The following is a 25,015-nucleotide window of genomic DNA, read 5'->3' as shown; positions in this document are numbered from 1 at the left end:
ATACTCCCTTGCCTGGAATGTCTATCTTCACTCTTCTCTGAGGCTTTCCTTGTTCAATAACATAAAACCCTGCAGGTAAAACAAAAGAAATAAAGATGAAAAACTCCTAAAGAATGAAGTCATGAAAAACTCATTGGTGACCTTTGCCAGACCCATTTCAGTAGCATTTCAGAGGGAAGAGTTAGAAGGCAGGTTGAGAAGTGAGTGAAAGACCATACACTAAAGAGGGTAAGTACAGCTCAAAAACATCACAAGAGAGAGAAGGGAGGAAAAGTGAGTGGGACTAGAGAAGAGCATAGGTTGTAGAAGGCTATCTTTTCTTTTTGAAAATTGAAAACAATTGAGCCTATTTAAAGACTGATACAAAAGAGGCTATGGAGAAGAAACTGGAGAGACAGGAATAAGTTCACAGATGGACCAAACACCTGAAAAGGTGGGAATGGATTAGAGCTAGGACACTCATGAGGGGGTCAGTCTCAGGAATATACACGATTTCCATTATTTTAGAAGATGAAGACAAGATAAGTACAACTACCAGGGGCTGGGCGGGGGGTGGGGGTGGGGAATGTGGAGGAATGGGAGAGGCTGTTTAAGGGCATATGTTTGCAACTAGGAGGTAAATAAGTCCTAGAGACCTAATACAGAGTACAGTGATTATAGACAACAAAACTGTATTATAAACATCAAACTTGTTAAGAGACTAGATCTTAAGTGTTCCCAGGGCTAGAAGGAATGATAATTATGTGATGGGATAGAAGTGCTAACACTCCAATGGCAATCAGATTGCAAGATAAATGTATCAAATCAATATGTTGTACATCTTAAACTTACACAGTGTTGTATGTCAAATATAACTCTAAAAAATAATTAATTACTGGAAGCTGAAGTCATTAATAAAATCCCCTACCTGGTTATTATTGCTGTTGTTGATGTGGTTTTTGTTGGTGGTGGTAGTGTTAGTTTTGTTTGTTCAGTAATGTTGAAAGTGAAAGGGAGGCAGATGGATAGGTGCCCTTTGGAGAACAGGGAAGATTTCAAAATTTAGCTGTGGGGAATTAGTGAGGCAGTGCTTCAAGAACCTGTAGAAAACTTCCTAGGCAGTGGTAAGAGCCCAACTGCGGTTAGAGACCATGGATTTATATGTGATGGTTATTCTCCAGCAGTACTCAGAAAACTTAGCCCTCCAGACAGAGAAGCTAGAGAGGCAGTCAGTAGGACCCATCCAGGAATGGAATGTTGGAATGATAAAAGAGAATGGAGTTGAGAAATTTGGTAAGCATTAGAAGCAATGGATCCTAGGCCAAAAATAAAATAATATAAGAGCTGATGGAATGAACAAAAAAGTTGAGATATCAACCACATAAAAGATCAGGTATGATGAAACAAAAGAATTGAGACAGCTGGAAATATAAGGCATGTGGTCAGAGAATTGGAAGTCTATATTACATCTTCAGAAATAAAAGAGTTCCAAGTCCTAAAAAAGTCCAGTCACTGAGTTATTATTGCCAAATCCTATTCAGGTCTCACTTTTTAAGAAGGACTCACTAATTGTTCTATGAAAACTTTCTCCTCTACATCTGGGTCCCTCATGGATATAGAATAAGATAATTATTTACCACATTCTTTCCACTATTGGATCCTAAACAAAACCTGGATGTCTCCTTGGAAATCTGAGGGGGAATCTCATTCTTGCACAAAGCATGGACCTCATAGTCAAGAGAAGAGACTGGTTACTGGTTTCCAGTTCTACAGACCATTAATTTTCTTCTAATGTCTCAAAACCTGCTCTCCTGAGGCTCTTACTCAAGTATAGCACCTCGTTGGTCTCTTCAACTAAGTCACTTGTTCCCCAGTTTCACTGACAACTCTGATGCCTAGTTTCCGCTATACTAAAGTGAAAAATCTGGATAACATCCTGAGAGTATGTAGTGTCCATGTGGATGCTTCTACCTACAGACTAGATAGATCCTCAGTTACCTGTAAGACCACCAAATCTTGTGGGGTCAAACAGAGCTGAGTTTATTAAACTTCCTCTAACATGGGGAAACACTACTTTGGTATAGAGTCCTAATTGCCTCCCAGATTGAAGGAAGAAACTGAAGGGATTTGGGGTCAAATAATTAAAGATGGGTCTTTCGAGAGGTCACAGCTTGGACTGGGCAAAGTTTGTGACATAGTGGGCAAGGATCTTGAAGCAGGTCTTGATGAGCTGATTACTGCTCTTAGTCCATGTGAGAAACCTATTGTCCTGTTTCAATAGCTATTTTCCCATATAAGCCAATGTCTGCCTGGACAAATTGGTGTACAAGAAAATCCTGAAGCAGAGGGTAAAGTTATTTATTAGTATGCAGTCTGATCTTTCTGGCTAAAAAATTTTAAGCGCAAACAGTTACGTTGACACAGGGGGTCTCAGTTTTCAGAGATGTCCAAAAGGAGAAAAGATCCTGCTTAAATCATTTCCTCAGGACAAAATCATTCCTTGTGAGGAATAAGAAATTGCAGCATCGGATCTAACACATTATTTAGTTCTTGAACATGAAGCAAACAGCTTGAATTACTTTGTAATTTGATCTCAAACTAAAGTCAGTTCTCTAGAAATAAAAGGACAAAAGACTTGATATAATTCTATATGACCCAAGACCATCAGCTTTTAGTTATTCTTGCAGACAAACCTCTCCCCTATGGAAGGAAAGCATTTCCAAGGTGAAGTTCTCATAAGAGTTCCTCTTCCTGTCCATCACAACAACCCCATGGCTCGTTGGACTCTACAGCTCTGATACAGGAAGATTCCTCAGCCAGCCTGCGATTCTCTCTTCCTTCTTTTTATTCCATTTCTTTGAATGCTGGCATGAATCAGTTCTCTAACCATCCCCTTCCCTGGAGCCATTTCTCTTACTCTTTCTTTTCTCTTTCCTCAATTGGTAGGAGATATTTGCCTCCTCCTTTGCACTCAACAGCCACATTTCTAAAAGTATTTCATCCTCTTGGCTTTCATAATGGAAATGTTAGATTTTCCACAGAGGATGTACCCTGGAGGGGAGTTTTGCTCACACCCTAGAATGGATGTCACTTAATATTTAGACACAATTAATTAATGGTAAACCCTAAGGCAAACTTTGCTGTTAGGAAAATCAGACCATATCTCCGATTGAATGAAGGGCTGCTTCCCTGACCAAGTCAGCAGATGTTCTGTTATCAGCAAAGACTGACATCACATGGTTGGTGGATGGGGACATAGATTAATTAAGAATATTTAAAATGTATGGCTGAAATAGCATCAGACTTTCTTAAGCTTAGCTGCCAAGGTGTCCCTATCTCCTGAATTTCTCTTCTACCACATCCCAGATTTCAGTTCCATATGCTGTTATAAAGTTTCAAGATTTCTAAAAAAGCTCTTTGGATCACAGGGAGGTCTTCTCAGACCTTTTTCACATAATTCAGTCTGCAGTGATTTGAAGTTTTTATTGCCACCATATTCACTGAGAATTTTTTAAGATACTCATGTTCACATTTTTGCCTCAGTAAGTATACAAGACTGGATATGGTTGACTATAACGATTAAACGTTTTATCTTGACAGTGTAAATATCATGAAAATACACATGAGGTAGAATATACTATTTACAAAGTAGTAAATACTAGAATTTATTCAGTCCAAGAACATTCAAGTCTTCTTTGTTTTGGAGTAAATCCATGAAATGTGCTTATCTTCTACTAAATTTATTTAATAATTTGCAAATGCCTATTGCATTCTAGCCACTCTGCAGTATTAAAAAATAAATTCAGAAAGGACCCACTGGTAGGGAAATATGCAGAGTGTGTGGGGATGGGAACACTTCTTCCCCATCCAGATGTGGAGGGAGCCCACATCTGGCCTAATCCACACTTTTTATTCCCTCATGTCCAGCTTGAGAAGACAAACTGGGCATGCATAGACACCCCCTTTCTAGTCCCTTTACCTTTTAAGTTTTAGGATTTGCTGGAAGTTCATTCTCATACTGTACCATACCTAGCAGAGTTGGCACATGGCAGTGTTCACTTTTTCTAGGGAGTTTTTTACTAAGAACTAATTGTCTAATTTTGGAGTTCGGTGTCAGGAACCCCATCCGCCTACTGCCCATTTTGAGCTTTATCAAAATAGATTTATTTTATATCCCATTCACCTTACTGTTTGATCTTAACTGGTTCAGAACTCAGGTGGGAAGAAGGGTTACAATTTAATTGATCAGCACTTAAGCCTCAATAAAGCAGAGAAATAACTATGATAAAGGTTTAAGCTTCAAAGCCTTTAAGAGCAATATAGAAAGGAAAGCAAGTAGTTCTAACTGGAACAGAAGCAGTTGAGGAAAGAGAAAATCAAGGAAGATTTCTGTAGATTATAAACTCAAGGACAACAGGGGTCTTGTCTGTCTGGGCTTATATTCTCTTCCCAGAATATAGCCACAGAGAATGAACTTATGAGAAAGGTCAAGACTTCCATGAGCAGGATTAGGAATATGGGATAGACAAAGAGAGGAAATGGGAATCTCTAGGCAGAGGAGGAAAAACCAGTTAAGTGGGCAGAGATAAGAAATATACATTTCTCTAAGACTGAACGTACCAAAACGTTCACTTCATCAAAAGTTGCTATCACAATGAAAGCATAAAGTCTATTTAATGCAGAAAATGTACTCACCTTGTTATCATGTTTTTTTCCTCACAGTAGCCTAGAACATCTTTGTTATTTAAATATTTAAGTGAAACAACTGTGATAAAAAATAAGATTATATGTATATTATACAATAAGAAGCAAGTCAAGGATTTAGTTATTCTCATCAATTATGATACATTCTGAATGTGGCTGAAATCCCTAAATAGCATTCCTGGCACTCAACCAATTGTTTTAATGAACTATAAACTAGCATCTATAATATTTATATTGATTAACCACTAAGAGGTATGATTAGAAGCAGATTTGATGCCAAACTTTGTAGCTCTTTTATTAAAGATACAGTCATATTTCATTTTATTGCACTTTACTGTGCTTCGCAGATACTATGTTTTCTACAAATTGAAAGTTTATGGCAACCCTGCATCCAGCAAATCTGTTGGGGCCATTTTTCCAACAGCATTTGGTCACTTTGTGTCTCTGTGTCACATTGTAGTAATTCTTACAGTATTTCAAACTTTGTCATTATTATTATATGTTATGGTGATTTTTTTTAAAGATTTTATTTAGTTATTTGAGAGAGAGAGAGAGAGTGCAGATGGAGAGGGAGAAGCAGACTCCCCGCTGAGCAGGGAGCCCGATGTGGGACTCAATCCCAGGACCCTGGGATCATGACCCAAGCCAAAGGCAGATGCTCAACCGAATGAGCCACCCAGGTGCCCCTGTTATGGTGATCTTTGATCAGTGACAACAACTCATTGAAAGCTATTGACAGGATACCTAGCATCTTTTAACAATATTTTTAAATTAAAGTATGTACTTTTCTTAAAGACATACATAACGCTATTGCACACTTTAACAGACTATAGTATGGTGTAACCACAACTTTTATGTGTACTGGGAAACCAAAAACTGCAGGTGACACACTTCATTGCGATATTTACTCTGTTGTGGTGGTCCAGAACCAAACCCACCGTATCTCTAAGATATGCTTGTACTGGGATATATTAAATTAGCATTCTTTCCAGATGCATTTCCTCATCTGTCTTCATTTCAAAATCCAGTGGCTGATTCTCCTGCCCCAGTTCCTCTTAATTTCATAGTCAGTAAACCACTCAGCTGAGGAACTGCCCACTGAGAAGCCCACCAAGTTAGGGTACAGCATGGCACTCTCTGAAATAACAGCAAGTCCTGTTTTGTTCTACTGAGTTGTAGGCAACAAGGCTTTGAAATTATGATCAACAAAAACTTTATTTGTTGCCCTTTTAAAAAAAATGTTTTTTGTTTTGTGTGTGTGCTTTTTTTAAAGAATAAGAAATGAACTCTCTGAAGAACAAAGGAAGCAGCAACTCCAGATGTATTTTAAGCCTAGGGAAAGTTAGAAGCCAGAAGAGAATATGAGTGGCAGGACATATACAGTCAACCTTTAAAGGTTTGATTTCTGTTTTAAGTTCTGCAAACGCCCCCGGCTTTCCCCCACATAAATAAAAAAACCTGACTTATGTTCAAATGTGGCCTTCGCCCTTCACCCTAACACCAAGCACCATGAGGAAAAAAAATTAGGGGTGGGAAGGCAACATGTCTATAAAGATATGAATATCCATTCCAGTGTACCAGCTGAATCAAAGATGAAGCTCTCAGATTTGAGCTTGGTGGAGAATCAGGATGTAGTGTGATGATTCTTTTTTTTTTTTTTTTAAGATTTTATTTATTTATTTGACAGAGAGAGAGAGTTAGCGAGAGCAGGAACACAAGCAGGGGGAGTGGGAGAGGGAGAAGCAGGCCTCCCGCCGAGCGGGGAGCTCGATGCGGGGCCCGATCCCAGGACTCCGGGATCATGACCTGAGCCGAAGGCAGACGCTTAACGCCTGAGCCACCCAGGTGCCCCTAGTGTGATGAATATTAAGCATGGGGGTCACACTGTGATGATTCTTAAGCATGGGGGTCACACTCAGAAAGTGCTTTGTGGCAGAGCTGATGAAGAACCTGCCACCCTATCTCCTCCTCAGACTATCCTTCCTTCCTCAATCACCTACCAAGAGCCTGCATTTGACCCTGGATATGAGTCCCCGCAAGGCAAAATCACTTTGATCTGTGATCTTTGTTTCATCTGAAGTTTAGGTCCTCAGATCATTAACAATCTGGCTCTGTCCATATCAGCATTATTAAGCAATGCAGAATGGAAGAAGTTATCTGGCAAATCGGCACCCCCACCCCCCTCAAAAAAAAGTCCATGAGAAAATCTACTTTAGCCTAAAATATTTAGAAAATGAAGAAAAAATGACCTTGCCATTAGCTGAAAAGTATAATTGATTCCATTTTCTATTTTACTTTGGAATAGCTAAATTTTATTCTTTGCTCAGTTACAATTTAGTTCATTACTATTAAAGACCATTAAGAAGGTGGTTCAGAACAGTTTCTGCCAAGGTCATATTTTTACTAATGGTCATTGCAGTGAGAACAGTTTAAGAAAGCAGGAATTAGTGTGGATTCTCACAATTCAAAATCTTGATATAGAATATTTTGAAATCTATTAAAATTATAAAATTCAGACAGTCCCATGGGTTTGCATACTTAATAGTTATTTTTTAATCAACAAGAAAGACAATACATACAGAAAAAAAATAACAAAAGCCTGTATATGTGATGCACAAATCAAATAATACAAAGGGCCAATAAACATGTCTCAAACTCACAAGTAAAATTTAAAATATCAAATTAAAATGAGATACAGTAGCACAATTTATCAGATTGGCAAAGATGAAAAATAAAGAAAGAAAAAGGATAATATCAAGGCTTCTTAGACTTCCGCACGCAGCCATTCAAAGTGAAAACACCTTCAACCTGGGGCGCCTGGGTGGCTCAGTCGTTAAGCGTCTGCCTTCGGCTCAGGTCATGATCTCAGGGTCCTGGGATCGAGCCCCACATCGGGCTCCCTGCTCCGCGGGAAGCCTGCTTCTCCCTCTCCCACTCCCCCTGCTTGTGTTCCCTCTCTCGCTGTGTCTCTCTCTGTCAAATAAATAAATAAAAAATCTTTAAAAAAAAAAAAACACCTTCGACCTTTCTGAAAGGCAATCAGCAAGCTACAGCGGAAGTTATAACAATGTGCACATTCTTTGTCCCTGCAATAGCACTTCCAAGGTTTATCCCCAGCAAAATATTAAGGATGGATACCAGCTTCCATCCTTAACTTCAGGGATATTATTTCTTTACATTATTGCAAAATTTGGAAATAAATGTTATATCCAAAATTAAGAATTGGTTAAGTAGCTTGTGTTAAACCCAGAGAATAGAACACTAGGCAACCATGAAAAATGATATATCTATCTTACATAAATATAAATTTATTGATACAGAAAGGAGATATTTATCACACAACATATTGGAAGTAACACAAAGTCATTTTACTTTTTTAAATTTTTAAAAAGATTTTATTATTTATTTATTTATTTATTTGAGAGAAAGTGCATGCAAGCGGGGGGCGGGGGGGCTTGAGGGGAAGGGAGAGTATCTCAAACAGACTCTGCGCTCAGTGCGGAGCCTGACATGGGGCTCATTCTCGAAACTCTGAGAACATGACCTGAGCCGAAACCAAGAGTCAGATGCTTAACCAACTGAGCCACCCAGGCGCCCCAGTACAAAGTCATTTTATAAAAGAATGTATAAAAATAATCTCTTCTGTGTTTTTTAGAAGGGTATATATTACCAAAATTGTTAACAGGAGTTGCTTTAGGTTATAGAATTTTACATATTTTTAGTTTTTGACAACTGAAATGCATGTAATAAAATTTCTTCTTAATTTACATTGAACAGATCAAAAGAAGTGAAGATATATAGGTAATCATCTACAGCAAGAAGCAAAGAAGTAAAATTGTGAGCACCACATCATTAAGTACACCAAGATATGTGGTTAAAACTATGCGAACATAACTCCAAGTAACTTTAGGAAAATACAAAATGAAGGCATTCTCTGTTGGCTACATGTTTTGGTCTTCAATATACAATTTAGAAAATTTTTCACTTCTTATTGGAATGCTTCAGTCAAAATATGAGTGATCGGGAGTTTAGCCTAATCACTCAGGAATAAGAGCTCCAGTCCCCTAACTTGGGTATTGGATCGTAATGCTACCCTACACTGCATAGTTTTTCAGTAGTCGTTTATAAACATTAATGGAATTCCATTTACTTTCCTAAGTAAAAGATGTCATATAAATTCATAAAGATGGTAATGACATGCTGTTATAAAAGAAAAACATGTTTTTATTTATAATTCTCTTCCCCAGTGGTATTTTCTGTACTCCGAGCAGAAGTGCAGGTTTTGCCTGAATTATCAGGATAATGCTGCACTTCTGATCTTTGTTTTGCTAGGAAATATCTGACATATGGGGTTTGCCCAAGGTTGTTTAAAAATGAAGGAAATGCCATGAGGGGAATACAGACATTCTGACTAATTCAAATGTACCTCTCATTATTTATTCATTCATTCATCCATCCATGCCAACCCAGCTGAGTCTATAAGATCCATTTCTCCCCTACTGGGATCTTCTCTTCTTCCTCTGACACCCTTTCCCAGGGCCGTTTCAATACAGATACCTGTCCTCTGCTCTCTTCCCACCTCAGAGCCGACATGTCTTTAATTTCACAAGATCTGTAGTCCTCTAATAAATACATTTTAAATCATACACTAACTCCCTGTAGTTGACAATGGCCACAGGAAATGATTTGTTAAGAAGGATTCTGAAGATAAAAAGCAAAAGGATTCTGACTGTATCCCAATTTATTTGGAAAAACTTCCATGACTGATTAGTAATGTCTGCCGTTCATAAAATTGAGGGGAGGGATGGAGATAACCATACTACGTTTTCATTTTCCAGGAGCACATTTCTAGTTTGAGCCTTCACTCCCCTCTGCCCCTTCTTATGTTGTGGACACGGCTACCCTGCAATCTGGCACTCTGAGGGTTGCCCCATCTGTGTTCGGGGCCTGAAACGTTCACCCATGTGGAAGGTTGGCGGGAGCTGTCATGCAGCCCCAGATTCTTCCCGATTAGAAGAAACCTTTCCCCTGCTCTGGGTACGCAGCCCAATACAACTCAGTACTACCCAATACAACCCACTACGCCTCAGTACTACCCAATACAATCCAATACAACTCAACACAAGTGAATGTCCTTGTGTTGCATAAGCCTGTGGGTCCTATGACTGAGGGCCAGCCAGCCCCACCAGTCCATCAGCCTCCGGAGGAAGAGAACCGGGTCTTTGCCTGCAGCCTCAGAGTCCTGTATACAGTCCACTCCCCTGAATGCTTATCAGACGGGCCTGTTAGCCGTACTCCAGACCCTGATCTTGCTCTATTTCTTCTTTCTCTGAGTAGCATACTCTTCTTACTGCTGCCTCGTGTGTCGAGTTGTTCTCCGCAGGGACTCTGAAGCCTACATGAGGCAGTGGGTGAAGGTCTGTGGGCCCTACTCCTAACGGTTCAGTGTGTTCTGATCTTTGCTCGCCCACCTCCAGTGGTGGGAGTCCTCACTTGGGGTTGGTACTTGGATCCTCCTGCTCAACACCTACCATAAATAATTATCAATCTTTCTTTCATTTTTATAATCCACAGTGAAGCCCACCCTGGCATCCTTCAACACGACAAAACAACCCCTTCTAATATTCTACTATATTTCAGTTCTCTCCTTAAGTCTTCATCCCTCCAGTCCATTACATGCGGAGCATTAACTTAGTGCCCAACTCGGTGCCAGGACTCCTAGAAAAATCACTGGGACCTGAACTGGACAGTGAAAAGCCTGTAGCCAACCACACCCAACTCCAACACTCCCAGGGAGCCTTCCCCTTGGATTTACATAGAAAGTGATGCCCTTCAGGCTAACTGTATCTCTCATTTGTATTGAGGAAAACAATACTTCCTAAACATTTAATGGGTAATGAATGACAATGTGACCCATGTTTTTTTCTCTCCCTTTCCTTTTTTCCTTCACCACCCTGCCTCCTGCTATATTTGAAATGTAACTCAAATAATAATATCAGGCAGAAAGTCACCCCAGGAAGCTAACTAAACTCCTGTCTTAAAGTACTTGAATACAAATAAACACAAAACAGGAGTTAAATGCCACTGAAGACTGTTAACCATCTGAACTGCATAAGATTTTAAGCAATTGCATAATATTGCCTCCAGCAACAAACCTTACCTAATCATATGAGTCCACACTACTACAGCACAAATATAAACACTGCAAGACAAAGCCGCATTCAGCCTTGAACCAAAAGCAGCAAGATGTATGCTGAAAAACACTCCTCTAATGTACAAGGAAAGAGCTAAAAGCACTCAGTTACATGAGAAAAACTATCTATCCAAAGCTTTCTTGGCAAATAAACAAAACAGGGCTAATGTGTTGCAAACAATTAATTCTATACCCCATGAAGGAAAAAAAGTCTAAATTTTGCACTTACCATGAGGGAAAAATTTTAAATATTGATTAAAATGTTGATTAAAAGTAGTAGCATGCATTAGGCTCCTAAAACAATGCCTTGTACATGGTGAGCACGTTATGATTTCACTATTATTATTGTATTATCCCTATTATTAATTCAGAAGTCCCTGAGACTACTCCATCAACTGGACCCAAATTTATTTAGGTCAGAAAAGCTGTCACACAATAAATGCTGTGACAGCAAGCATCTCACTTTGCTTCTCTGGATCTCGTTTGTACTCCTCTTTAGAATGGGAAGCCTGGGGGCACCTGGGTGGCTCAGTCAGTTAAGCGTCTGCCTTCGGCTCAGGTCATAATCCCAGGGTCCTGGGATGGAGCCCCGCATCGGGCTCCCTGCTCAGCGGGGAGTCTCCTTCTCCCTCTGCCATTCCCCCCACGTGTGCTCTCTGGCTCTCTCTATCTCTCCATCAAATAAATAAATAAAATCTTTATTTAAAAAAAAAAAGAAGGGCGCCTGGGTGGCTCAGTTGGTTAAGCGACTGCCTTCGGCTCAGGTCGTGATCCTGGAGTCCCTGGATCGAGTCCCGCATCGGGCTCCCTGCTCAGCAGGGAGTCTGCTTCTCCCTCTGACCCTCCTGACCCTCCCCCCTCTCATGTGCTCTCCCTCATTCTCTCTGTCTCAAATAAATAAATAAAATCTTTAAAAAAAATAAATAATAAATTAAAAAAATAAAATAAAATAAAAAAGAAGAATGAGAAGCCTGTGCTCCATGAGTAAGCCACCCTGAATACACTGTCCACTCTGCCTGTGGGGAGGGACAACTGAACAAAGGCTCATGAAAAGGCTATAGACGCCCATGGCTCACAAGGACACAGGACTGTTAAGTGAAGGGGAAGAAGGCTTCTGCCTCCATGGTAAAACAAACAAACAAAAACCCTCTCCCTAAAACAAAAACAGCCACTTTCCAAATACATTAGCGCCAGATTTCCCGTTGTTTGTGACCAGGAATTCCTCTGTTCAAAAAAGACAACTACACTAAGATCACCACAAACAGACCTTTTAACTGTGAAGGAATTGCTAAGACAAATCTTCAGTTCTCTGAAATGGGTCATGAGAATTGGGGCACCAGCCACATACATTCTTCCAGAAAAGCCAGGTGAAGTCTGAATCATGGTGACAAGCCTGCAATGGAGAGCCCTAACCAGCCCGGAGAAGGACAGAGATAGGGGATAGCAGTAAGTGGGATTACTGCCCACTGGCAGCTTTATTTATTTAGCCATTCTCTTCAAGTGTAACCTTCCTATTAATTTTAATTACACAAGTCCTCAAGGAGATCATGAGCATATACCCCGGTTTGCCTGGGTCAGTCTCAGTTTACTTATTTTGTCTCAGTAAAATTACTAATAACACCCTCTTTCTCTCTCAAAAGTAAGAGTGGATAATCAGTCCTATGGTTATTGGATAGTATTATTTGGATAATCAGTCATATGGTCATCCCAAATATAAGCAGCGTTTAAAAAAAAAAAGTGGATGATGACACCACCCTTCCCTTTCTTCAACATTCTCCCTACCCTATTTCTGATGACTTACTCCTTTCAAATACATTAGAAAAGCAGAAATAGCTGTACAACAATGAAGTAACTTCCTATAAAGGTGAGAAAATAGAAATTCAAGATTGTTTCATCTTTACCAGGACTATGATGTCATGTGCCTGCAAAAATCTAAAGTGAACGAAAGTGGATCTGTGAGCCACTGAAGCTGAAGGCAGGCTTACATGCACACTGTCACTCCACCGGTGAGTCAGAACCACCTGAGGGGGCAATTTTCTCTACATGGGACCATGTTCCTTCAGTCCATGATAATCTCCTTTCAACACATGAAAGACGTTGTCGCTTACTTTGTCACAGTAATTCTTGAGTTCCAATTGTAAGGAACTGCTTAAATTACCAAAAGGGAATTTCTACATAGAACCAAGATCCAGAGGCTTCCTATTTGTGACTGCCAAATTGATTCTGCAAGTATTTTGGTTAAACGTACCATATTAATGTAAAGACTTCCCAATCATCAATATTTGCTTTCATGATTTTAGGACTGTAAGGAGAGTGGGCATATGTCCAACATGCCAGGTTGTGAAAAATTTTTTTAAATTCTGTGCCTCTTTTTTTTTACCAAATCTTTTTTGGTATAACTAGGTACTGAAATTCCTCCCAATGGACTTTGTAACAAGGAGGGAGTTAGTAAACCCTTGAAGGTGCCTAGATAAAAAAGAATATGGAAGAAAATCCACATTTATTGGACTCTACCAAGTGCACTGAGTTAAATGTTTTTCTTTTGTTTACCTTGTTAATCCTTGTGAGAGTCTGGCAAGATAATCCTCCATTTTACAAATGAGGAAACTGAGCTCCAGAGAGCAAATTGTCTACAATTCCACAAATACCGGATGGCAAATCCAAAGCTCCAACTAGAACCTGTTAGTTTAAGAGCCTGTGCTTTGCTGCTCTCTGAGGCTGCTCAAATTTAGGGGCTTCATAAAGCATTTCCACAGAATGACTGTCCCAAGGAACAAAACTAGGATTCCAGTGCAGGACTCTCTCATGCTAATATTTTAAAATCTTCACCTGCATACTATTTTGTCTTATAAAAAAGAAACAATAATAGGATAAAGTCTTGAGTATTCTTCAAAATTGTATAAATGCCAGGAAATATTTCTTTTATTAAATTGAGTATGGGGGCGCCTGGGTGGTTCAGTCGTTAAGCGTCTGCCTTCAGCTCAGGTCCTGATCCCAGGGTCCTGGGATCGAGCCCCTCATCAGGCTTCCTGCTGGGTGGGAAGCCTGCTTCTCCCTCTCCCACTCCCCCTGCTTGTGTTCCCTCTCTTGCTGTGTCTCTCTCTGTCAAATAAATAAATAAAACTTTAAAAAATAAAAAAACAAAGTGAGGATGAAGTAGTTAGGCATCTCTACACTCTATATAATGCACAGTCTGCTTCTTACTTCATATTTGAAGCTTCTGAGGGCCCAAGTAGTGGGAAAGGCTCCTGATGCCAAATTCAATGGTGAGTCCTGTCTGCTCTATTTTGTTGTTATTTCAGCTAACAATTCATCAAACTGCCTAGGTTTACATATAATCTCAATACCAAATGGATCCAAAGAATCTGGATATTTCATGATGAAAACAAATACAGAGTGGGAGAAGAGGAGAAACCTTTATGTTGACTGAAAGAATCTGAGTAAGATCATCTAATAACAAGGTTAAAATCACAAAAACAATAGCAAAAGGCCATTGACATTAACTTGTACAGTTAATGCTTCTCTTCCCAAAACAAATGGACAGTCTTCCCCAAATACTCCCATTGTGTCTTTCTCACATGGAGAAGGACTCAACATCACTTCTTGGTATCCCTGACAAAAATGCATGACCTGAATCTAATCGTTAGGAAATACTAAACAAACCCAAAACGAAAGATAATCTCTTCTCTTCTAAAATATTGAGGAATCGCCTGTACTCTTCTAAAATATTAATGTTATAAAAGACAAAAGAGATTTGTCTTTTCTTATGAAAGACAAAGAGAAACTGCTTCCCCACCCCACCGCAGCCAACAAACAAGACTATGAAGAGACAACACGGACACTGTTGGATTCTGGACCCGAAATTCTTCTTTTGCAATAAAGAAATTGGGACATGAAATTTGAATGATCATTAAAGATCAGATAATAACACTGCATTAATGTTAATTTCTTCATCTGACTATTACACTATGGTATGTACAAAGATATTCTTGCTTTTAAGAAATACATGAAACCCTTTGGAAGTAAAAGGACATTGATTTTTCAACTTACTCTCAAATTTTTCAGGAAAATCATGTGCATGCTCACGCACACACACACACACACACACACAAACACACACACAAATAGAGATAAACCGAAAAAGGGAGATACAAAGAGAGATTAAGAACAAGACAAAGAGGGGGGCCTGGGTGGCTCAGTGGGTTAAGCGGCTGCCTTCCGCTCAGGTCATGATCCCAGGGTCCTGGGATAAAGCCCTGCGTTGGGCGCCCTGCTCAGCAGAGGGCCTGCTTTTCCCTCTTCCTCTGCCTGCCACTCTGCCTACTTTTGCTTTCTCTCTGTCAAATAAATAAATAAAAAATCTTTAAAAAAAAAAAAAGAACAAGACAAAGAGAATCATAATATCAATATGGTAAAATATTAGCCATATTTAGAGAATCTAGGTGAATGATCTATGGAAAGTCTTTGCATTACTTTTGCAAATTTTCTGTATATCTGAAATTATTTCAAAATAAAAAGTTAAAGGAGAAAAGGGAAAAAGCCCTCAAGGATGAGACTCCTTCCTATCTCCTGACCAATATTAAGATTTTCTCTCTCCCTACAGCACCCAGCCCTCCACTAGGCATGTACAGTGTTCTTCATAATTTACTGGCTGGCATGGAGAGGGATCTAAGTGCATGTAACTTAACCCAAAACTGAAGCCTACAGACTAGGTTCAACTGGTAAACATGCTTTATTTGTCCCCCTCCATGTTCTGACATCTGAAATTTTCAGCTGATAAAAAATCTGGAGATTTTACTTGAAAAAAAATTCCACATTTGAGGTTTCTCGTCAAAGATCAGAAAATCGAGCAACATGGGGCTCACGTGAACTGAGTAGCAGCTTCCCTCTTGAGCTCAAATGGGTGCCATTTCTCCACAGCGCTCACCACTTGTTAATTTCTCCCAAACTGAGATCTAGTGTGTAAGGCTGCTGATGCTGCTCTTACACAATCATCTGCCTCGAAGTACAACCATATGTATCTGTCACCCTATCTTTGTCCAAAGTGAGCAACAGAAGAGAGGCTGACAGCACTTCCCTCTTTCAGGCCCCTGTGGGCACTTGAGTTTGAGACTCTTGACTTACCCCATTGTGAGGGCCTGGACTAGTTTTAAGGGCAGCAAGATACTTTGGCTCCAACTAAGCCCCCTCTCATCGCTGAGACTTAAAGTTAATTCCCTGTTTGAACAAGCTTGAGGGAACCTTCAATACATCAATATCTACTAGAGATGGAGCAGATGCTGACAAGGAAGACACTATAGGAAAGAATCATTAGATAGATTTCTTTTTTCTTATTTTCTCCCACAGAGCTAGGAGTCAAATAATAAGGTAATGGGAAACAAGGCTTGGCAGGAAGTGAAAAGATGGAAGAGGTTTATCACCTGGAATCCATGCAGAATGCTGATCCTAACAGTTTCCATAATTAGCGTCTATTTTCTGTGGGTAAGAAAAAGAGAGAAAACAAGTTTCAGAACACTCGCACTTCTCAAATAATAGCAAACTGTGTAACAGTTAACTATAGGCCAGACTAGTTCTTTACACGGTACACACAGTCTTTGCAACAGCCCTGTGAGGTGGGTTGCTATCAGCACCTCATTTGACAGATAGGACAGAGAAACACTAATCCGCCCATAGTCATACAAGCAAATTATGAAATTAAGATCCTATTCCCAGAGACGACTTTCTTCGTCACTACACTTACTCGGTACAAATGGCTCTGACTAACTATTTACAATGAATTCTGAAGTGATTCTGTTAAGGTTCAGAGACTGAAATATCCTCATGCCCACCACGGCTAATGTTTTTAATGAACTTGCATACTGCCGGGTGAGGTGAAACAGTCACTTTCTGTTAAGAATTGAAACCATGACCTAAATGTGTGACAGTTGGTTTTCAGTAACTCTGGGCTGAGAAGGGGACATCTGACAGACCGTTGAAGCTCCTTGGAGTATGTCTAGGATTGTGTGTCCTAACTTTGTCTTGGGGTCCTTTGCTTGGTTCTCTGAGACCCAATCTTCCAGAGTAGCCCTCTAGCCATATTTCTGCAGGTGATAGCTAGGTCTTTCCGTCTGAATTTGCTTTCAGAAATGATAAACAGTTGGCTACAGATGCTTTGCAGAATTAAAAGCAATGGCCTAGCTAGCAGCTTGGACACACAGGTGGTCTTTCAGACATGTAACAATCCTTACTCCAACAGGTACCCAGAGCAGGCTCACCATGTACCGTTTGCTTTGCAGGAAGCAGCTGTTCAGCAGAAAATGAATGTGCTCTTGCTTCCTTAGGAATGTCTCTCCTTTCACAGGGCAGTTCTCACTGAGCAAAAGGTCAGGAAATTAAAAGGCTGCCTAGGGCCTCAGAAGCATAACCCGCTTCACTCATCCCTCCTTCTTCGGAAACTCAACCCTCTGGATTCCCAAGGTCTGTTTCATTTCGTGCCTTTTTACCACTTTGCTGATTCCCTTCAGTGTATTGGGCCAACTTCACGGTCACCAGGTGTCCTCTGTCCTCCCATCAACGGACACTTAAATGAGCAGATGGTGCAAATGGCCTGGCAGTAATGTGATGCCTGAGCAGGTGGGCTGAGAAAGAGAAAGAAAGCAGCTTCAAGGAAAAGGACAGATTGGTTTGGTGTTTGTACCACTTAGAATCAGTAAGTGAAGAGAGAGGTTAGGGGCAGCTATTTAAAAAAAAAAAAAGATTTTATTTATTTATTTGAGACAGAGAGAGAGTGTGCAGGGGGAGCGGCAGGCAGAGGGAGAAGCAGGCTCCCCACTGAGCAGGGTGTCTGATGCGGGACTCTATCCCAGGACCCTGCGATCATGACCTGAGCCGAAGGCAGATGATTAACTGACTGAGCCACCCAGGCGAGGGGCAACTATTTTTTTTAATGTGAAAGTAAGATCCTTTTGTTTAAAAGGAAGAAATGTATATGAGAACACAGGCTTCTCATGCTTCTATGTGGGGGAAACAATCGGTACAACTCACAAAAGGAGCTCTGAGATTTCAAGGTCTTGTTGGTCAAGATGACTTGTCTTTGAAGTTTGACTGGGTGACCTTTCCATTCATTTGTTTATTCATCCCATAGTGCACTCTATGTCAAGGATTCTACTAGGGCTGGTAGCCAGTCACCAGTCACCCTGTGCTAAGAGCCTTAAACCCAGGGCTTCTGGAAGGGCAGTGTTCACAGAAATCACCTGGGATTTTTTGCAAATATGCATTTTGATTCGTTAGGTTTGTGGTGAGACCTGAGAGTCTAATGAGCTTCCAGGTAGTGACAGTATTGCTGGTCCATGGGCCACACTTTGAGTAGGGAGGTCTAATCGACTCTGTCCGATTGCAGCTGAGTACAGGAAGCTCCAGTTATTCAGGGACATGTCCAGCTCACAACGCCAGTTAGTGACAAAGCTAGGCTTGCAAACCTAGGCTAGAACCTCATTCCACAATGCTCCGTGGCTTCAGCAATGAGGAAGGTCTCAGTGCTTTGGTCCTCCAGTCTCCTTCCTCTCACAAAAATGAACTGATAATAACTATACTCACCATCTGTCGTCAGAGTTAGTGAGGTAAAATCATTTAGGCTATTCAAACAAAAGATTATCTTTACCAATTATCCTTTGTAGTCTGAATCCAAACCATGAAAATCATGACAATCTTCCTTTTGCCAGATGCTCAATCTATCTGCAAATTTTCACTGAAGCACAACTTGTTTGCAAAATGTAAAATTAGAAGTGACAGACAAATCTATTTTTATAAATCTTAGCCTGTCTATTTTGAGACTCTGCATTTTAAAAGAAGAATTGAGGCCAGCTGTTGAACTTGACTGAAATATCTAATGATGCTACTCTATTTCCTTCTAATTTATAAGATACAGCCATTTTCCCCCAGTCTTAACAATATGCACTGGGACGTAGGGTACCCATTCTATCATTTTAGTTCTACAGGGGACATGTTTTAGCCTAGTGTTTGCTAGATATAAGGCTGAGAGAGTGGTTGTGGTTGGGTAATTCATGATTTCCTAGAAACAGAGTCCCCGCTTAAATTTACTTGCCATGTGACTTTAAATAAAACACTGTACTGTCTAGACTTAAGTTTTTTCATCTGTTAAATAGAGATAAAACGGCTTATTTCCTTGCTCACCCAACTATTAAATTTGAATGTCTTGTAGTTAAAAATAATGTCTTGTACTTAAACAAAAACAAGCATCACAAGAGGAATTTTAGACTTACAAGAGCAGCCTTAATTATATACGGGACATCACTTCAATTTCTGTAGGATCAGTCTCTCAATCAACCAGTATTCATTAAGCGGCTCCTAAATGCAAGGTAATGCAATATGGTTCCTAATGTTTCATGGGCCTTGGCCCCCAACTAAAACAAGTTCCAGAGCATTCCTGTTTAACATATAATTAGTATCATAAGCAAATGATGAAAAACTAAGAGACCCAAGTCGTAAGGTATTTATAATGCCAGTAGACATAAAATTTCCAATGGAATTCAACAAGAAAAAGGGGAGAGTGAGAGTGAAGTTGTGATATCCACCATACATAGTCTATTAACAGAACTGGAGGGCACTCAAAACAGAAATCTGCCCCATCTCCCTGGCTTTTTGTCACAGTCAGGATTCAAACATTCCTCAAATGGTAAATGGCTCTCATTTTATATAATGGCTTTTCTTTTGTTTATTTCTTTAAACCCTGATAATTGACTGCTTCAAAATATCTCTTCCCTTTTGGTCATCTGTTCCATCCTTTAGCCAACGTAGGCCTTTTTAATAGGAGCCCACTTCATCTCCTCCTCATCTAGCCCAAAGCTCCCTGACCTGACCTCCAAACAGGTATATAAAACTTACAGGTAAACTGCAGTTTTCCAGTCAGAAAGTCTAGTTTCCTTCCAGCCTTCCATGATAACAACAGGTGGCAAAATTGGCAGGAGACTAACAAAAAGCACATTAAATGTGCATGCCAATTTCAAACTATTAAAATGTGCCTCGCAAGGAAGTAAGGCATATTTAATTCTTACAGCAACCCCTGTGAAAGGCAATCATTCTTCCTCCCATTCTAGAGATGATGTAACATCTAATGCACAACTGGCCTGAGGTCTTGCAGTCTGAACCTCAACTTTGTCCAAATTTGCTGATCTTCCTGTATTTGGATATATTTAAAAACCCTCAGCTTTGGGGCACCTGGGTGGCTCAGTTGGTTAAGCGACTGCCTTTGGCTCAGGTCATGATCCTGGAGTCCCGGGATCGAGTCCCGCATGGGGCTCCCTGCTGAGTGGGGAGTCTGCTTCTCCCTCTGACCCTCCCCCCTCTCATGCTCTATCTCATTCTCTCTCTCAAATAAATAAATAAATAATCTTAAAAAAAAAAAAACCCTCAGCCTTTTTTTGTCCACATAAAGAACTTCAATCTAACTTTTCATTATCTTTCTTAGCTCCTTTATAGGTGCAGAATTACAAAGCACATCATCTAGTGAAGACCTGACTGATCTCATTCGTTATCACACTACCTCTTCCCCCATCCAAGCTAGCAAGGTACCTGAATATAATAAGTGATCAATTACTGTTGTTTAAAGAATGGATGATTATCATACAATACAAGAGGATTAGATTTCATATAAAATTGAGTTCAGTATCAGTAATATTACTTTTAATTCTATACCAAATTTATCATTTGGATGTAAAGCAGTGGTTCCTATAACTAGGGGTGTTTTTGTACACGTGTGTGTGCGTGTGACACACCAAGGACATTTGGCAATTTTCGTTTTTCACAATTAGGGGAAGGTTGTTATTGGCATCTAATAAGTAGAGGCTGGGGATGCTTCCAAACACCCTAAGAACAGCCACCACACACACACAGACACAGAGCAGAAAACTATCCAGTGCAAAGTAAGCAACAGTGCAAAATTGAGGAACCCTAATATAAAGATACTGAAGTAAAGGGACCCTAGAAAGACTTCAGTCACCTTGACTTCAGTCCTGAAAGTTTGTGTCCTCTGCTTAGTGCTCAAGCTCACTGCACTGAGCCCAGAGCTACTGCCTGATGCTCCCCAGACAGCACAGGCACCCTCTTATGCCCCCAATCATCTTACAATCAGAATAGGACAGATGCAACAGACTGTGTTATGAGCCCATGAGATAAGGTGCCTGCCAGACCTGCCACATCTTCTGAGGCAGTTTAGTACATTCAGAAGAGTGTGTTCTATGCCAGAGCTGGGGTGGAATCCCCATGCTACCACTTTTTTTAGCTAAAGAGACTTGAGCGAATCACTGAAGGTTTCTGAGTCACAGTTTCGATAAAATGGGGATAACTCCAAGATTCCAGGGAGCGTGAAAAATAAAGTTATAAAGTGCCTGGCACACAGTGCATATTTGAAAACAAAAATAAGGCAGTGTATCATTTCGTATGACTCTGATTTTAAAACATTCACACTGTTTTAGACACATTGGTACTTGTATTCACACCACAATAAGGACTAGCTCTCTAAAAATGTATATAGATTATATACACTTTATACACACACTACTCACTGTAGTCGATTTTATTACCCAAAGTACTTACCACCCCTCCTCAAGGGACGATTATACATCCCACCTCACTGATGTCATAGGAAATCAAGTGGTGTGTAAGTGGGAAGGATAAAAACCACTTCCAAGGTTCTGCCATATTGTATCCTCTCTGTCACAAGGCTGTGTCTCAGAGAGACTCTGTTCTTCCCACTTAAGATTTGTAATGAAGTCAATACGAAGCCATTGTCAATCCACAAGACCTGCACTGAGAGCAAGAAATAAACCTTTGGTAAGTATCTGAGGTTTAGGGATTTTTCTTTCCCATAATGTTAATTTGGCTAGGCTGAATGGAACTGCCACCAATTACTCAATCAGAAAGATAAAACTCTCTTCTAGCCTAGGAAATCCGGTACCACGTAGGTGACAGTTTACTGGGGGACTAAATGCTAAATGCTAAAAAGGACAAGATGTAAAGTCTTCTCAGCCTAGAGTGAATTGTAAGCTCCATGAATTGGAATAGAAAGAATGCCTTGGTACCGAAGGCTTGACTATTAAAGCCAGAATTTGAATTGACTTGCGACATGTCTTTCATTATTTGCTCAAAACTTTGCTCTTCCACCTTCTCCAAACTTGGCCTGGCCCTTGGCAAGTCCTTGTGAATCTTAAATGGACTTCATTTTATGGAGTGATTCAAAAAGTTGCAATGACCAAAATCAATTTACTATACAGAACCACATGTGCATAATGTGTCTGCTTCCAAATATCTGTTAATACGTAATTCTCTCAACAGCCTGATTATTAGATTTTCCTCCAAACTTCACCTATTTCTACGAGAGTTGTAATTGGTTAACAACTTCTTTTAAGGACTCATGACTGCTTCTCAGAAAATGTCACTACATGACGAGCAAGTCCACAACATGGTGAGAAAAAAATAAGTTTGTAGATGCCCTTTTTCCCTACTCTATTGAAAAAAAGAAGAAAAAATCATTTTCCTCTCTGCCAACTGATTATGCAGCCACGTTGTTTGAAAGCTTGCATAATTTACATTAGCATGCTTAAGATCTCAGGTGACTATGCCTTTGAGACCTGCATGTTAACCCCAGTGGGCCGGTTTGATATTCCTCCCAATATCTGACCCTTTTTTCCTTGTTAATTACAGGCAGACGTCCCTGGTCTGGCCCTGGATCTGCACCTGTTTCCCATCTTTGAGCAGCTGCTAATTAGGCTGAAAATAGCGGGTTTGGGCAGTGCAGGCCACACATGCCTCATCAGGCTATTGATCAGGCTGGCATACCACACGGGCAGTAACGGAGTCTGTACAACCCAATTCCAAAATAAAAGCCATTCCTGGAGTTGCATGTTTGAATCCAAGCATACTCCAGGCTCTACACCAAATATAAAACATGGGAAAAGAAGAGACACTTAAGTTTCAAAATAAAACTTTTCTTTGAAATGACAAGTATGACCTTAAGTACTTACTATTTACTTCTCAATTGATTCTTTTATTTTGGAGTAAGAAAAAAAAAAAAACTCCTTTTAGGGACAAGACATGTATATTTATACAGAAATAATTTAAACGGTATATTACATGGATCCATTTATATGTGGCCATATACAATTTCTGTGTATCCATATACAGTTATATGTTTGTACACTACCCAAGCAAAATCCTTATTCTGCATTCTCATTCGGCCTTGTGCATAACGCTGTTTATGTAGAGTTTTGCCTTTCGTCGTGATTTATGCTTTGGGTCACTATGAACATGTAAAACACTGATTATCAAAGGGGACACTACCGCTATCTATGGCTAGTTTTGGAAACAGGTAGGGGTGTTTTGAGATTGTCACAATGATTATGGAATTCTACTGGCAGCGAGTGGGTACAATGTGCTTACACAAAGGTCATTTGTCCAGCATCTGTTACAAATCACAGATAATGGACCAATTTAAAATCATTTTACAAATATCTGCATCTAGAACCTAATTCTGCTTCATTTATAAATATACAATTTTTGCAATTTTAATATGCTGGATTTTAATATCTTAAATTTTCCAAGAATGCAAATCCAGGGAAGATTAGACTTTGTCTGGTTTGAAATTTTTCTAGAGTTATTCAGTGTTTTGAAGAGCACATCACTAGTCTGATATGTCAATTACCAATAAATCACATCATTACCTTTCTCTATTTGTAGCTTCTCTATTCATAATTCTAGGTACAGCTGTAGCACTTGACTACCTCACTGTTTCATCTAGGGCAGTGATGCCTAAGCCTTCATATATTGAAAAATATAAACATTATTTTTATATAATTTTTCTTGGATATTACAGTTAGACCGTCATATTGATTTGTAATTACATGTATAGTTAATTTATATTACCTATGATTTTCATTCAATGACAGCAAAGAGAAGATTACAAAACATTTATTATGAAAAGGGGAGGTTAGGTCTGATAGATCAAGAGTCACTGTTCTCAGGTAATAGGCCTGGGTACAGTTTCCAGATGACACATGCCTTTGGCATTGACTTTGTATCTTTGGTGCCTGGTATATGATAGTCAGTGATTTGTTTCTGAAAATTCTGTTTCTTACTTCTCCTCCTGACATTATCACACATTCTACTGATGTCTATGATCCAAGCACATTGCCCAGCAGAGCTGCCCCAACATAGCCACCCAATGGTCTAAACTCAGAGAAGCCTCTGATATCTCAAAAATGAGTCACAGTATCTTTTTAACTTGGGATAAACCTTATGCTCACTCTATGTAAACATTTTAGAGGCCGATGAGATGGCATACTCATCTAAAGTTCTATAAGGATCTATTACTCTTGACCCTTCGTGAGTTCTCGTGTTGTATGACTCTAAATGATTAGTTCTTCACTTTGTTCTTTCGAGTAAGAAAGGGACTTTACAGAAAATCATGACATTCACCCTTTTTTGCTCCACTTCCTATGTCTTAACAGTTGGGAAAATTGTAAAATTAGACACAAGGAATTTTCTTTCTTTTTTTAAAGATTTTATTTATTTGAGAGAGAGTATGAGAGAGAACAGAAAGCACAGCGGGAGCAGAGTGCACAAGAGGAAAGGTGGGGAGGGGCAGAGGGAAAAGGAGAAGCAGACTCCCTGCTGAGCAGGGAGCCCTACACAGGACTCGATCCCAGGACCTGACCCAGAGATTAGACCTGAGCCGAAGGCAGATAACCAATTGAGCCACCTGGGTGCCCTGACACAGGAAATTCTCTCAAGTAGAGTACATCAGCTTTCAAAGTTCCTGGGCTTTGGTTATATATTCAAAGACACATGTTGATTCTTTCTCCCTCTTGCAAAATGAGTATAGCTTAATTCAATTAAATTTCCTATAAAAGCACTCCCATTAATAACCTCGATCCCTAATAATTCTCCTTTCATATTCAGAATCTTGAATGATCTGATAATTATGGACATGATATGTTTGAATTAGTAGATAAACTACCTCGAGTTATTAAAGATGAAAGTTACTTACGGCCCCACGACACTCCCATGAAGTAACAACAGAAAGTTGATTCTTAACTAAATTAGCTAACATATTAGGAAACACAGGAAAATGCAACTCAACACTGT

General features: G+C 39.8%; 1 pseudogene; it reads left to right on the top strand.

The window, feature by feature from the left end:
* Positions 1–1,130: 1,130 nt before the first annotated feature.
* LOC110582008 overlaps positions 1,131–25,015 on the top strand; it is a 31,338-nt pseudogene continuing 7,453 nt past the window's right edge.

Source organism: Neomonachus schauinslandi, chromosome 8, assembly GCF_002201575.2.
Source record: "Neomonachus schauinslandi chromosome 8, ASM220157v2, whole genome shotgun sequence".
In the NCBI taxonomy this organism is placed as follows: domain Eukaryota; kingdom Metazoa; phylum Chordata; class Mammalia; order Carnivora; family Phocidae; genus Neomonachus; species Neomonachus schauinslandi.
Note: the sequence above shows the minus strand (reverse complement) of the source record. Positions and strands in the feature narration are given on the sequence as shown.